The sequence below is a fragment of the Bombus vosnesenskii genome, unplaced genomic scaffold (assembly GCF_011952255.1).
Source record: "Bombus vosnesenskii isolate JDL3184/JDL3185 unplaced genomic scaffold, Bvos_JDL3184-5_v1.1 scf7180000014981, whole genome shotgun sequence".
NCBI classification, from domain to species: domain Eukaryota; kingdom Metazoa; phylum Arthropoda; class Insecta; order Hymenoptera; family Apidae; genus Bombus; species Bombus vosnesenskii.
The window spans coordinates 8,807-20,142 of record NW_022883754.1 but is presented as its reverse complement, the minus strand read 5'-3'; the positions used below and the strand labels follow the sequence as shown (position 1 = coordinate 20,142).

The window sequence follows — 11,336 nt, the reverse complement described above, 5'->3', positions numbered from 1 at the left end:
AACCGAGCCAAAAGATAATAAATAAATAAATAAAAAAGAAATAAATGAATTTAATAGTAAACACGTGGGTACTTGTTGAAATTTGCACCATTTGACGCGAGCAAACCGTTCGAAAGGAAAACACGTTCAGCCGCCAAAGCTGTGGAATTGAGATCACTTAATTCCGTTTGAATCCATCCATTCTCGTTTAATGGCCTATTTGTTTTCAATATCATATCATTTCCAAACATATCGTTCCTGAAAGGCGAAACAAAATGGCAAAACAAATGTACAAAGGTGTATATCAACGTAAGTGTACCTGTATGTCTATATTCGAGATTATTTATCTATTCAAGATAGCAAATTAAAAATACTATATAGAGGATTTAATTAATATGTGGATCAACGTATGTATCACTATATGTAACAATAATATTGACTGTATATGTACGTGTGTAATAAAAGATTTCCGGTTTACAATGTTTACGATACTGATATAAAAATACCATATAGAGGATTTAATTAACGTGTATAGCTACGTATATATCATTATATGTAACAGTAACATTATGTGCATATGCGTATAATATTGGTTAAATGTTAAATGTTAATATTGGTTAAATGCGTTAAAGTGAAATGTTATTTACCTATTCAAGATAGCAAAGTAAACATACCATATAGAGGATTTACTACTGTTAACCCTCGGTATTCTCGTATTCAAAGTATTTAACCAAATAATTTGGGAATCCAGCGGACGAGCTTGTATTTAATATGATTATATTTAATATAACAACTTTACTCAATATACGCGCAGGATTTTAAATGTCATGAGGGTCGCAGCGGACTCAATTTTAATGTACCTCGATATCTTAGCTTCTTATAATATCCTAATAAAATGTTATTTATCGATTACAATTGTCCTGTCGTATTTTATAGTGTTTGCTTTATAAATGTGAACTTTATTCAAAAAGAGTTCATCGATGATTATCCATTACAGGTTGTTAATAAACCTGAATTATGCACAAAGGAATTGCCGTTAATAACTTAAGATTCTCTGCCCGTCGTACAGGGTACATATAGTAAGTATTCTCGACGATCGTAACGTTTAAGTCCAATTCGAGCTTATAGTCCCATGCGAGTTAAACAACGACAATAGTTTGAATTTCTATTTGTTCGTTTGTCGTCTGTTTATACCCGGAGCACCTGCTGTAAACCAATACAAAATTTATTAGATCTATAAATAACATATATAAAACTTATTAATTTATAATTAATATAAAATAGGAGAGCACGAAACTTCCTATTTGATGGATATGTTAAATCTTTGTAAAAAAATACCATATCATTAGTATCATTTTAATCGTTCTAAAGGATTTAGCCGCATAAAGCTGTGGCCCTTGGAAGAATCGATGTTCACGCGTAACAAATTGAAATTGTGCGAAGGTTCCGGTACGAACATCACAAGCCGAACATCGATACCAGGGGCACAGGCACATGTTCTGGGTTCATTATATGTTTATAAAGGGCTGACGATTCAGTGGATGATCCGGGTAAATTTAAATTGTAAATGAATGTATTGCTGGTTTCAAGTAAAAGCCTGGATAAGAGCGGATATGGTATGAGAGTCTGTCGTGGAAAGGGGAACAGGCCGCTTTTATTTGTAAAGTTTGAATCTCCTCGATAGTGAAGATGTTGAAGCTGCAAGTATGTATTTCATTTTAATCCATTCGAGACCGAGATTTAATTGTAAGACGATACCTAGGTGTCGGTACGATCTGAATGTTTAGTTAGAATGATTCTGTGTTTTACTCTCTCCAGGGTATCCTTTTCATACTTTGTTTTTAAATCGATGACAATCTTAAATAGTATGCCTCATATTTTTAAAATATAAAATTATATACTATGTTATTCTATAATGTATTATGTACAGTTATATATATATATATAACTGTACATAATTTATGTATATATTATATATATATATATATATATATATGTATATATAATAATTCTATATTGAAAAAAATATGAAATTAACATGATATATACATTACTACATAAGTTATATATAAAATATGTATATTATACCCTTGCCTACTGACTGATATGAATTTCTTTCGGTCTCGAATGCGTTAAAAGAGAGCGCAAAGAAGTCGAAATTACTTATTGTAATTAGTAAAACGACCTGAGAGGCAGACAGATACAAGAAAGAAGGAATATTATATTAGCGGCATTATCATGTTTTTGCTCTCTTTAAGTCTTTCATCGAGACAGACAATCTACAGGTATTAATCGACCAATTTCTCCAAGCTGATAACTTCGAATTGATGTTTATATATAAGAAGTGTTATGTGTTAATCTGTCTAAATGTTTAAAAGGTGTTATAAATTAAATGTTGTTAAACGATACGTAATTGCCTTTTGATCGTAAATTTTACTATCAAGGGGTCTTTTATGTATGCGTAATCATTGTGAATTATAACAATTTATGTGATCGATATTAAAGGTGTTTAAAAGCATGTATTTTTTCTATATTATTATTCTCCTATATTATTATAGCATTCCTATATTATTATAATATCCAATTACATGTTGATACACAAGATATACAGATTATTATTTATAACGTTTTGGTTTTCTTAATTGAGTCATTCATTTAGTACAAATGATAAGAAATTAGTAATAATTCACAAAAAAAGGATATCGTAGTAGAAATATTATAAAAAAACATTTTCTGTTTTAGTGTAGAGTTACTCCTTCTTACAGACAGTGTCGTACAAATCTGTACGTCTCTGAGAAAATGTAGGTATCTGAGCCCTTACTTCCTCAACAACTTTTAGATCTGATAGAAAAAAGAAACATACGAAGTAATAAGTAATGCTTACTAATAAATTCAACAAATACAGAGGAAGATGGCTAAATCGATAAATTAACGAGACTAAAAATTAATTACATCATGGATCTCTCGCTTTTAATTTTAAGCTGTAAATTACCGATATCGGTGACTGCCATATTCTCTTGAGTTTCCAAATCGTAAAGAATCTTTCCCCAGGGATTGGTCAACTGTGTATGTCCCCATGCGACGTAACTTGCTTAAGGAACACGAGCCGGTGATATGCAGGCAACGTATAATTGATTATCATTCGCTCTGAAACGCTGAAGTAATGACCAGTGCAGTGGTCCAGTGGTCATATTGAATGCCGCTGGATATATCAGCATTTGGCAACCTAACCCAGAGAAGCAGGAAATATGAAGCCACCGAATACCAATTAACTTCGTAGTTGCACGGTTCACATTCCATCATTTCTGAATATGCGAGGACAGTCCTCTTATTGTGCTTTTAATTCTTTTATTTGTTTCATTTTCAGCAAATATACTGGTTTTTTAAATTAAGCTTCTTTTTATACAGAGTTACAGATTATATTAATTTTATATAGAATATATTTAAGAAAGATATTTAATTTTTTGCTAGTTAAGTATTGATCGATTAAGTTACTGTACCTTTGTTCCGATAAATGCGTGCCATTTCCTCGAATCTAATATCATAGCAAATGCCAATACCTATTTTGCAGCCCTTCACATCGAACGTCGTTAGGGAGTTACCAGGACTGAGTGAATCACTCTCTCGAAAAGTAATCTTATTAGGAATGTCGATGTCGAATAGATGTACCTAATAACATAAAAATGTAGTCGCTAATTCTATTGCTGCAACTTTTGTAATTTAATATCAAAGTTACCAACTCCTAAACTTTAATTATTTTTTATTTAATAACTGACAGCGTTTTTATCACTTTCTTTTATTAAAAATCTTATCATTTAATAATGTTTAAAAAGGAGAAAAAATAAGTATAATAATATTTTAAGAATGTGAAAAATTTATATTACACATTACAACAAAAATGGGCGTTTCCCGTATCATAACGTATTTTATAAACCGTAAATTATAGAATTGGTTATAGTATACGTATGTACATATGTATATTCCTAAATTATTCCTAGATAGAGTCACTTTCTTCACCCCAATATTTTCAAATTCAAAGCCATAAAGGAATATATTACTTACCTTTCGGTGTTTTGCTATCAAAGTTCCATCGGGACCCCAAATAGTACAGGTATTGTACAATTTATCGCCCTCTATTTCAGGCATCGTACCACCAACTACATAGATGTTGTTTTCTTTAGCTGCGTTCGATGAAGCAACGCTCGTTTCACCATCAGGAATACTCTCGGCGTATTTTCGAAAGTACTCTGCATTGCAATATTTCAATTAATGAAAAATAACTGTCTTTTGTTCCAACCATAAATTAAATTGAAATGTTTGTCAGTTTTTTATTTTTTAAATTATTAAAATAACTAAGTTTTATATTTCGACTTAATTAAATATGCAATTACTTAGCTAATAGTATATATAATAAATTGTTTCTACAGGTTCAAAATGAAAAATGAATATTTAGAAATATTTAATTACGACAATGCTATTTGTGTTAGCATCAGTGGCTTGTTACTCAACGACTTTGCTAGTACTTTTTGAAACATAAAGTTAGTTTTCAATTAACACTTATACTAGAGGCGGAATTATAAATGCAAAATAATTGATAATACTAATTTATAAGTACCTAATTATTAGTATCTTAAAAAATATATTTATACAAAAATCACGATAATCATGAAAATGGGGAAATCCTATATTCTCGAATCAATTCACAATTTATTTTGTATATTAATTAGATTCCGCGCTCATCAGTACATACTCACTGGCGACATCGAGAAAATGTATCGGCAATTCCTCGTACGACCAGAGGATCGGAAATATCAAAGGATATTATGGCGCAGCGCGAGTGGAGAAACAGAAACATATGAGCTTAACACCGTAATACTCTTATCATAGAAATAGAAGCAGTCCTCAATTCCCGCCCTCTAACTTCTATCTCCACCGATCCAAATGATCTCCTAGCCCTCACTCCCGGACATTTCCTCATTGGCGATTCATTAATGTGCTTACGTGATCGAGATTTCAGGGACATTCCATCGAACCGACTCTCCAAATGGCAGCATATCCAACAGCTTAAACAACATTTTTGGAACCGCTGGCATAAGGAGTATTTGAACGAGCTAACCAACCGCAATAAATGGAGCAAGGGTGGACACAGCATCCAAAAGGGCACAATCGTCATCCTCAGAGAGGACAACGTTCCCTCCATGCATTGGCCTCTGGGCCGAGTTATCAAGATTCATCCAGGCGCCGATGGTGTCATCCGGACAGCTACAGTTCAGACGGCAAAGAGCATTTTGGATCGGGGCGTCAAAAGGCTTGTCCCACTGCCAATTCAACCCGATCTCGAGAAACCCGAACAACTAGCCACCGAGACGAAATAAGATGGGAACTTCAACCACACCTCCCTAGTTTGATCGGTACCCTCTCAACGGGGGGAGAATGTTACGCCATGCGGCTTACCATTGGTCATATTCTTAACTATCGATCGCGGCACTATAATGTCGCAGACGGATCGTCGTGTCTGCCCGGCAAACAAACATTGTAGTGGCAAGCGCATGGTTCATTAAGCAGGGCGACTTCCAGAAACGTCGACTCGTGGCCCGTATTTTACCTCGCGTAAAAGAATGTGGCGTGATCCGAACGTAGTGGGGGTCGCCTTCCAGAAAAAACGAAAAAAATCGAAAGGCGTTCAGAACTTTTCGAGAAGTCGAACCGTCAACACATGTGGTATGTCGCGCATTACTTATCAACCAAAACGCAGTTACATTTTTTTGTTCCATTTATATCTTTCTAGTTAATAAGTTGTTGAAATAAACATTAATTTATTTGTGTTAATTCTGTGGAATTTCATTGAACTACCCTTATTATCATAATCGAAATAAGGGGATCGATCAGTTCGTGGCGTCGATTATTTAATCGTAACGGGAACTTACAACTCTCGTTGACGTGCTATCTCGCGATCGCGTCTCTCCGCGAACGGTCGAAACAAAATGATTCACTAAAAACTGTCCTGAATTCCTAAGAATTTATTTACCGCAAAACTGACAAAGTGTTTATTTAAAAAATGAGGTTGAAGGTAGTCCTTTTCTTTCATTTCATTCATTTTCATTTTCTTTCTTAAGTATGGCTAACACAATAGCTAATCAATTAAAATTTTATATTTTCACGTGAAAAGTTTCTTTAGATAATTATTATCAACATGATGACTAACTCTTACGGATTAATACGTGTCTGTAGGGCAATCCGGTGGACTTGATCGGCTTTTTACTTCGAAAGTTGAGTAATCGGTGTCGCTTTCTTACGCATCTTTGAACTGTATAAATGTTTTAAAATTGTTTGATCCAGAATGTACCACACCGGACAATCAAGAAGGCAGGTGCCTTGACTACAGAAAATGTAAACCTCTGCAAGAAATATGGCAGATACAGTACCGTACAGCCACCGATTTTTATAGACGATCAGTGTGCAGATACCAGGGCAATGTTACGATCGTTTGCTGTCCGAACGATCCAAACAAAGAGAAGAGAGAAATTTTAATAAAAACTGTGTATAAGTATAAGGCTTTGCGACCACCATACTGTGGTTTTAGCAACGTCTCTCATACCAGGGTGGTGGTCGATGGTAAACCAGCTGAACTTGGTACGTTTTATGTCTTTCTTTCCGATTAATAATAAGCCATTTACTGCAAAGAATGAACTTTAAAGGCATTAAACAGCACATCAATGTACATTTCAATTAGACTAAATAATAATGCTATGATTTTATCGGTAGTAACTTTACTTATTAACTTGAATTATTTCTTTCTTTTACTTCATGTTAGGAAGAGTATCTTTTTGCTTGAAATAAAAAATTGATATAGGAGTAATAATATGGATAGAGATCAAAAACTGTTAGGGCAGAAATTACACGTTTGAACTTTATAGTTCAGTATAGTTCAAATAGAAATTATATAGAATTATTTAATAATTTGTATTCCACTGGAATAAAACTCTTATCGTTGACTCTTATCGTTGTGAAAAATCGATTCGTTGTATACCTTTTTTGTATAGAGAATTATTTTGTGGTAGAATATAATGTTGTAATATTTGTGGTCTTTACTTTACTAATTTTGTCACTGAGCCGCTCGTTGGTTCGTTGAGCGATTCATATTCTGCATATATTCCGTACTTGCTTCGCTTGGTACTTTTATAATTTTCGCAGTTACAATAAAAAATTTAATTCTTAACAGATTAAAGATTTAACCTCTTGCTTTATAGTATACAATAATTTTTTTTTTTTTTTGTGTAGGTTATGTGATCCATAGTTTGAGTAAGTAGTACATATATATATATATATATTTACCTGACAAGCTTTCATTTCAATCTATATTTAAGATTAATATTTTATCAGTTTCTGTTCGTAACAACATCGAAGTAGTCAATAAGTTTGAAGAGTATAATTAAGGAAGTTATGAAGCAAGAGGTTAAGAACAAATTCTGAAAGAGGTTATGTACAACTCAGTAGTACTGCTTTACATTACTTTGCGAATTACTTTTCAAGCATAAAAATAGTTTAACAGCCACTTATAGTTACTTCCTTACCATTACATTCATTAAATTCGTTTGATTTTGTAAACAAAATAACCACGCTGACCAGTCTCTTATTTAAAATAGAATTATTTTGTCATATATCCAACAGTTTACTTTCTTCTTCGTAAATATTATTAATAATTTTATCAATTTCGTATACTTCCATCCTTCGTATAAGTGACAATGAATCAGAAGAGTTTCATAGCAATATTGAACAACATACAGTCAACCACAACACCATTAGATACATCCACCATACAGTCAACTACAACACCATTAGATAACAGCAATACAATAGATTATAATTTTCTACGTGTCATTGATTCATCATCATCATTTTCCATTTTTTTAGCATATGTAAAAACGTATCTGACGTAATCTTACCTCGCTCTTTGAGTACAAAAATCCATTCAAATGAAACAAAGGGAAAAGAAATAAGAAAACAAACACTCACATACGAATCTTCATTACATAACTGCATGTACTCCTCGAGGTATAATTACTCAGACACGTTACAGCGTACCTTCTTCGTTCCCTGATGGCTGATGTTGATCGTTGACGTTTATAATGAAAGAATTTCGTCAACGGCGCCATTTGGATCCTTGTTGAAAAATTAAAATAGCCGCAACAGCACCATTAAGCTCATCACCCAGAGTAGCTCTTGTTGCTGAGTCGTGGAGGAATTATTATCATCAACGACATAAACTATACCAGTTCCGGTCTTCAGGTGGTCCAGGCACTCGAACTCGCAACATCGCTCTCCAACACGGAATTTCTTGCATGTCTGTAGTAAAAAGAAATCAATTGTACAGATCAATCGTCACTCGACTGCTCGAGAATTCAGATCATCCAGAGATTAGAATAGAGACGTGGAAAAATGTAGTGCGATCATCGCAGTGGGAGGAAATAGGGGGATAGGGACCAAATGAATGAACGAGATGTTAGGGACAACTGACGATAAGTTCTTCTTTTGTCGAGAATTGCATGTTTGTGAATGGTTTGTGGGTGGTTAGGTGGAGAGAATTGAAGAGTTTGGAGGTGACTGGAGGAGTGTTTTGGGCAAGGTAGATTACAGAATGGTTGCGGTAGCATTGTGTTAATTATGGGTTTGTATATGTAATCTTTGTATGTATCACTACATACAACCTAACGTATATTTTTAATAATACATCAGAGTTTTAGTTATTTCATAGCTATGAATTTTATACTCTATAATCTTGACGTTTTATTTCACAGAAGCGTTTGAATATCCATAAAAATTAAATGAACCAATGTATTCATTATCTTATAGAGAAGATATATTATTTTTAATTATGTTCCAATTATTTATCATGATCCTGATTTCCTTATTCTGAAAATTTGAAAGGAAGTTTTGTAGTTTGATACTTTCAGCGACAAAGGGTGAATATTGCTTTAGTATATTTCGTCACATATACATGTATATCTATATGTCGGAGATGAAAGGACACCAGAACCTTTGGATAGCCCCGCAACATTGCAATCTCAAGTCTACTATAACTGTAACTAAACTATTGTAGTTATTCAATCCGATTGTAATTGTTCGAGATTAGTGACGGTGAGCTTTGGCTCGACGTGACAGTCTGTCGCCCAACGTAGCCGCGGTCAAGGGATGAACGCTTTGCCTAACAACAGGTATCGAGTAATTCTATAGCTCTCCCTAAAAGAAATATTCGTGGCGACACGCGACAGTAAACATTCCAACGGTTTCTGTCCCGTGGCTCGCCACACGCAGACCCTATTCTTCGAGTAAGATGATTGCCAGATGTCGATGCGTCTCCGCAGTACATGTTCGGCTAGCTCGAGGGCCCGTTATAAATCTTAAGATTTAGTCAACTAAAGTCCTTCAAACAGACAAACAGTCTTTGTCCCAACTACGGGAAAATAGGGGAGACTTATTTTTCAACGAGCGGCGTCTCCCACTAGCAACTTTCCCTCGAGGGCGGCTAGCATCTTTTTCTAACCACCGATATGGAGATTGACCAATTAGCAGCAACGCCAATTTCCCTTACTTTCTGAACGAAGGCTTTTCTCGACGAATCCGATGATCTCGTGTCCTTAGACACACCCCATTATAGTTGGCATCATCGGGACGGGAAAGGCATTCTCGCTCATGATCTCACTGATGAAAGGAGTAACCCTTTACGACCAGTGAATATTACGCATCCGACTTAGATTTTGTGAGTACGTTCATCTATCATCCCGTCGACCGCGGATTCGTTATTGAACCTAGGATAATTGTCATTAGTTTCTCGAGTACCTAACTACCACGATTACTTGTCCGGTTCTATAATAATCGTATTTGCACTAGTCAATGTCTTCTCTATTGCATAACGACAATGTGTAACCCAAACGAAGATTCGTTTCACGCCCCTAACCCTAATTCTAATGTAAACCCGACATCAGAAGTGGGATCAGTGCCGGTTATAACAGTGCAAGAGCTTACGATCATCGTGCGCGAGTTAATTCCGTCGCTGGTGCAAAAAATCGAGTGTGGAACCTAACAATTTTTCGACTCCGCTGCATGGTGCGCAGCTACCAATCTGATTATGGGGCAAAATCCTTTACAAAGCAGTGCCCTGAATATAATTTCAATACCGAGTGTCGAATCGACTTCTACGTAGTGGAGGCGCCAACTGGTAGATCAAGCCATCCGGGTGAGTCGTTTCCATTTTACCCCGATTTCGGAGCCGAGTGTTCGCTAATCAAAGAATCCGTAGTCTTGAGAATTTCTGGCAAAAGAACGATTGATATAGTAGTAATGCGAGGAATAAGAAATATTGGTACTAAACGTATCGCCAAAATCTTGTCCGTTGCAGGTGTCGGCGATTAGAAATAAACGTTTCATGTTCTCGCTGATAGTTATTTAACAATACGATATGGCGATTGCTCGTCAAATATTAAGCCAAGATCTTGACGTAATATTACACAAACTAGCCTCGCTATGTGTAAAACAAAAATAATTCATGCCCGTAATAAAACCGCTGAAAACGAGATCGATGTCAATGAAGTTGACAATGAGGTACGTGGTAGCGATAAAAGTCGATTAATCTTTCTTTTCGAAAATTCAGAGATTCATCCGTTACGGGTTCCCTACGTACTCGCGTAAATACAGGCCAGTCAGAAATATAACTAATTGATCCTAACATCACCGTACAAAGGAGTTCGAATAGACTTCGCGAGGAAGAACGGAGAATAATACGTGATAGAACAAGCGACTTAATTACAGCCAAAAATCATAAAGCCTAGTAATTCACCGTTCGCGAGCCCTGTGTTACTCGTGAAGACGAACGATGGTTCAGATAGATGATAGGTAGATTTTCGAGAACTAAATAAATATACGGTCGCGGATCGGTATCCTTTACCCCTCACTGCGGATCAAGTCGCGAGATTGCAAAAGCGAGATATTTTATTATTCTGGACATGGCCGGTGGGTTTCTCCAAATCCCTATTCATCCTAATTCTAGGAAGTATACAGCATTGATTACCCTCGATGAACAATTTGGATAATAAGTTGTTGTTTTCTTAGAATTCTTTTGTGCCTTTGTTCGATCCATTCGATGTCCTTTATTTGCATAACATAAGTGCGTGCGCGTTTAGTGTTTTTTCCGGAAGTCATTTTCGGGACGGCGATACTATGCTGACTCCATCGAAAATGGGGATTCTTATATTTTCGGACAACCCTAATAATTTTGCAACTCATACTTGTCTAAATATTCTAATATTTATGTTCTTCCTTGCTACAATTTTGTAAACCATCAAAGCGTTCACTACGGA

At 35.3% G+C, this 11,336-nt stretch overlaps 1 long non-coding RNA gene across 1 annotated transcript; it reads right to left on the bottom strand.

The window, feature by feature from the left end:
* Positions 1 to 684: 684 nt before the first annotated feature.
* On the bottom strand, positions 685 to 3,012 carry LOC117240839. The gene is made up of 2 exons (XR_004494801.1): positions 2,972 to 3,012; positions 685 to 1,185 (listed from the first exon to the last, which is right to left on the bottom strand). It is a non-coding gene; the product is annotated as an uncharacterized LOC117240839 (long non-coding RNA).
* Positions 3,013 to 11,336: the final 8,324 nt, after the last annotated feature.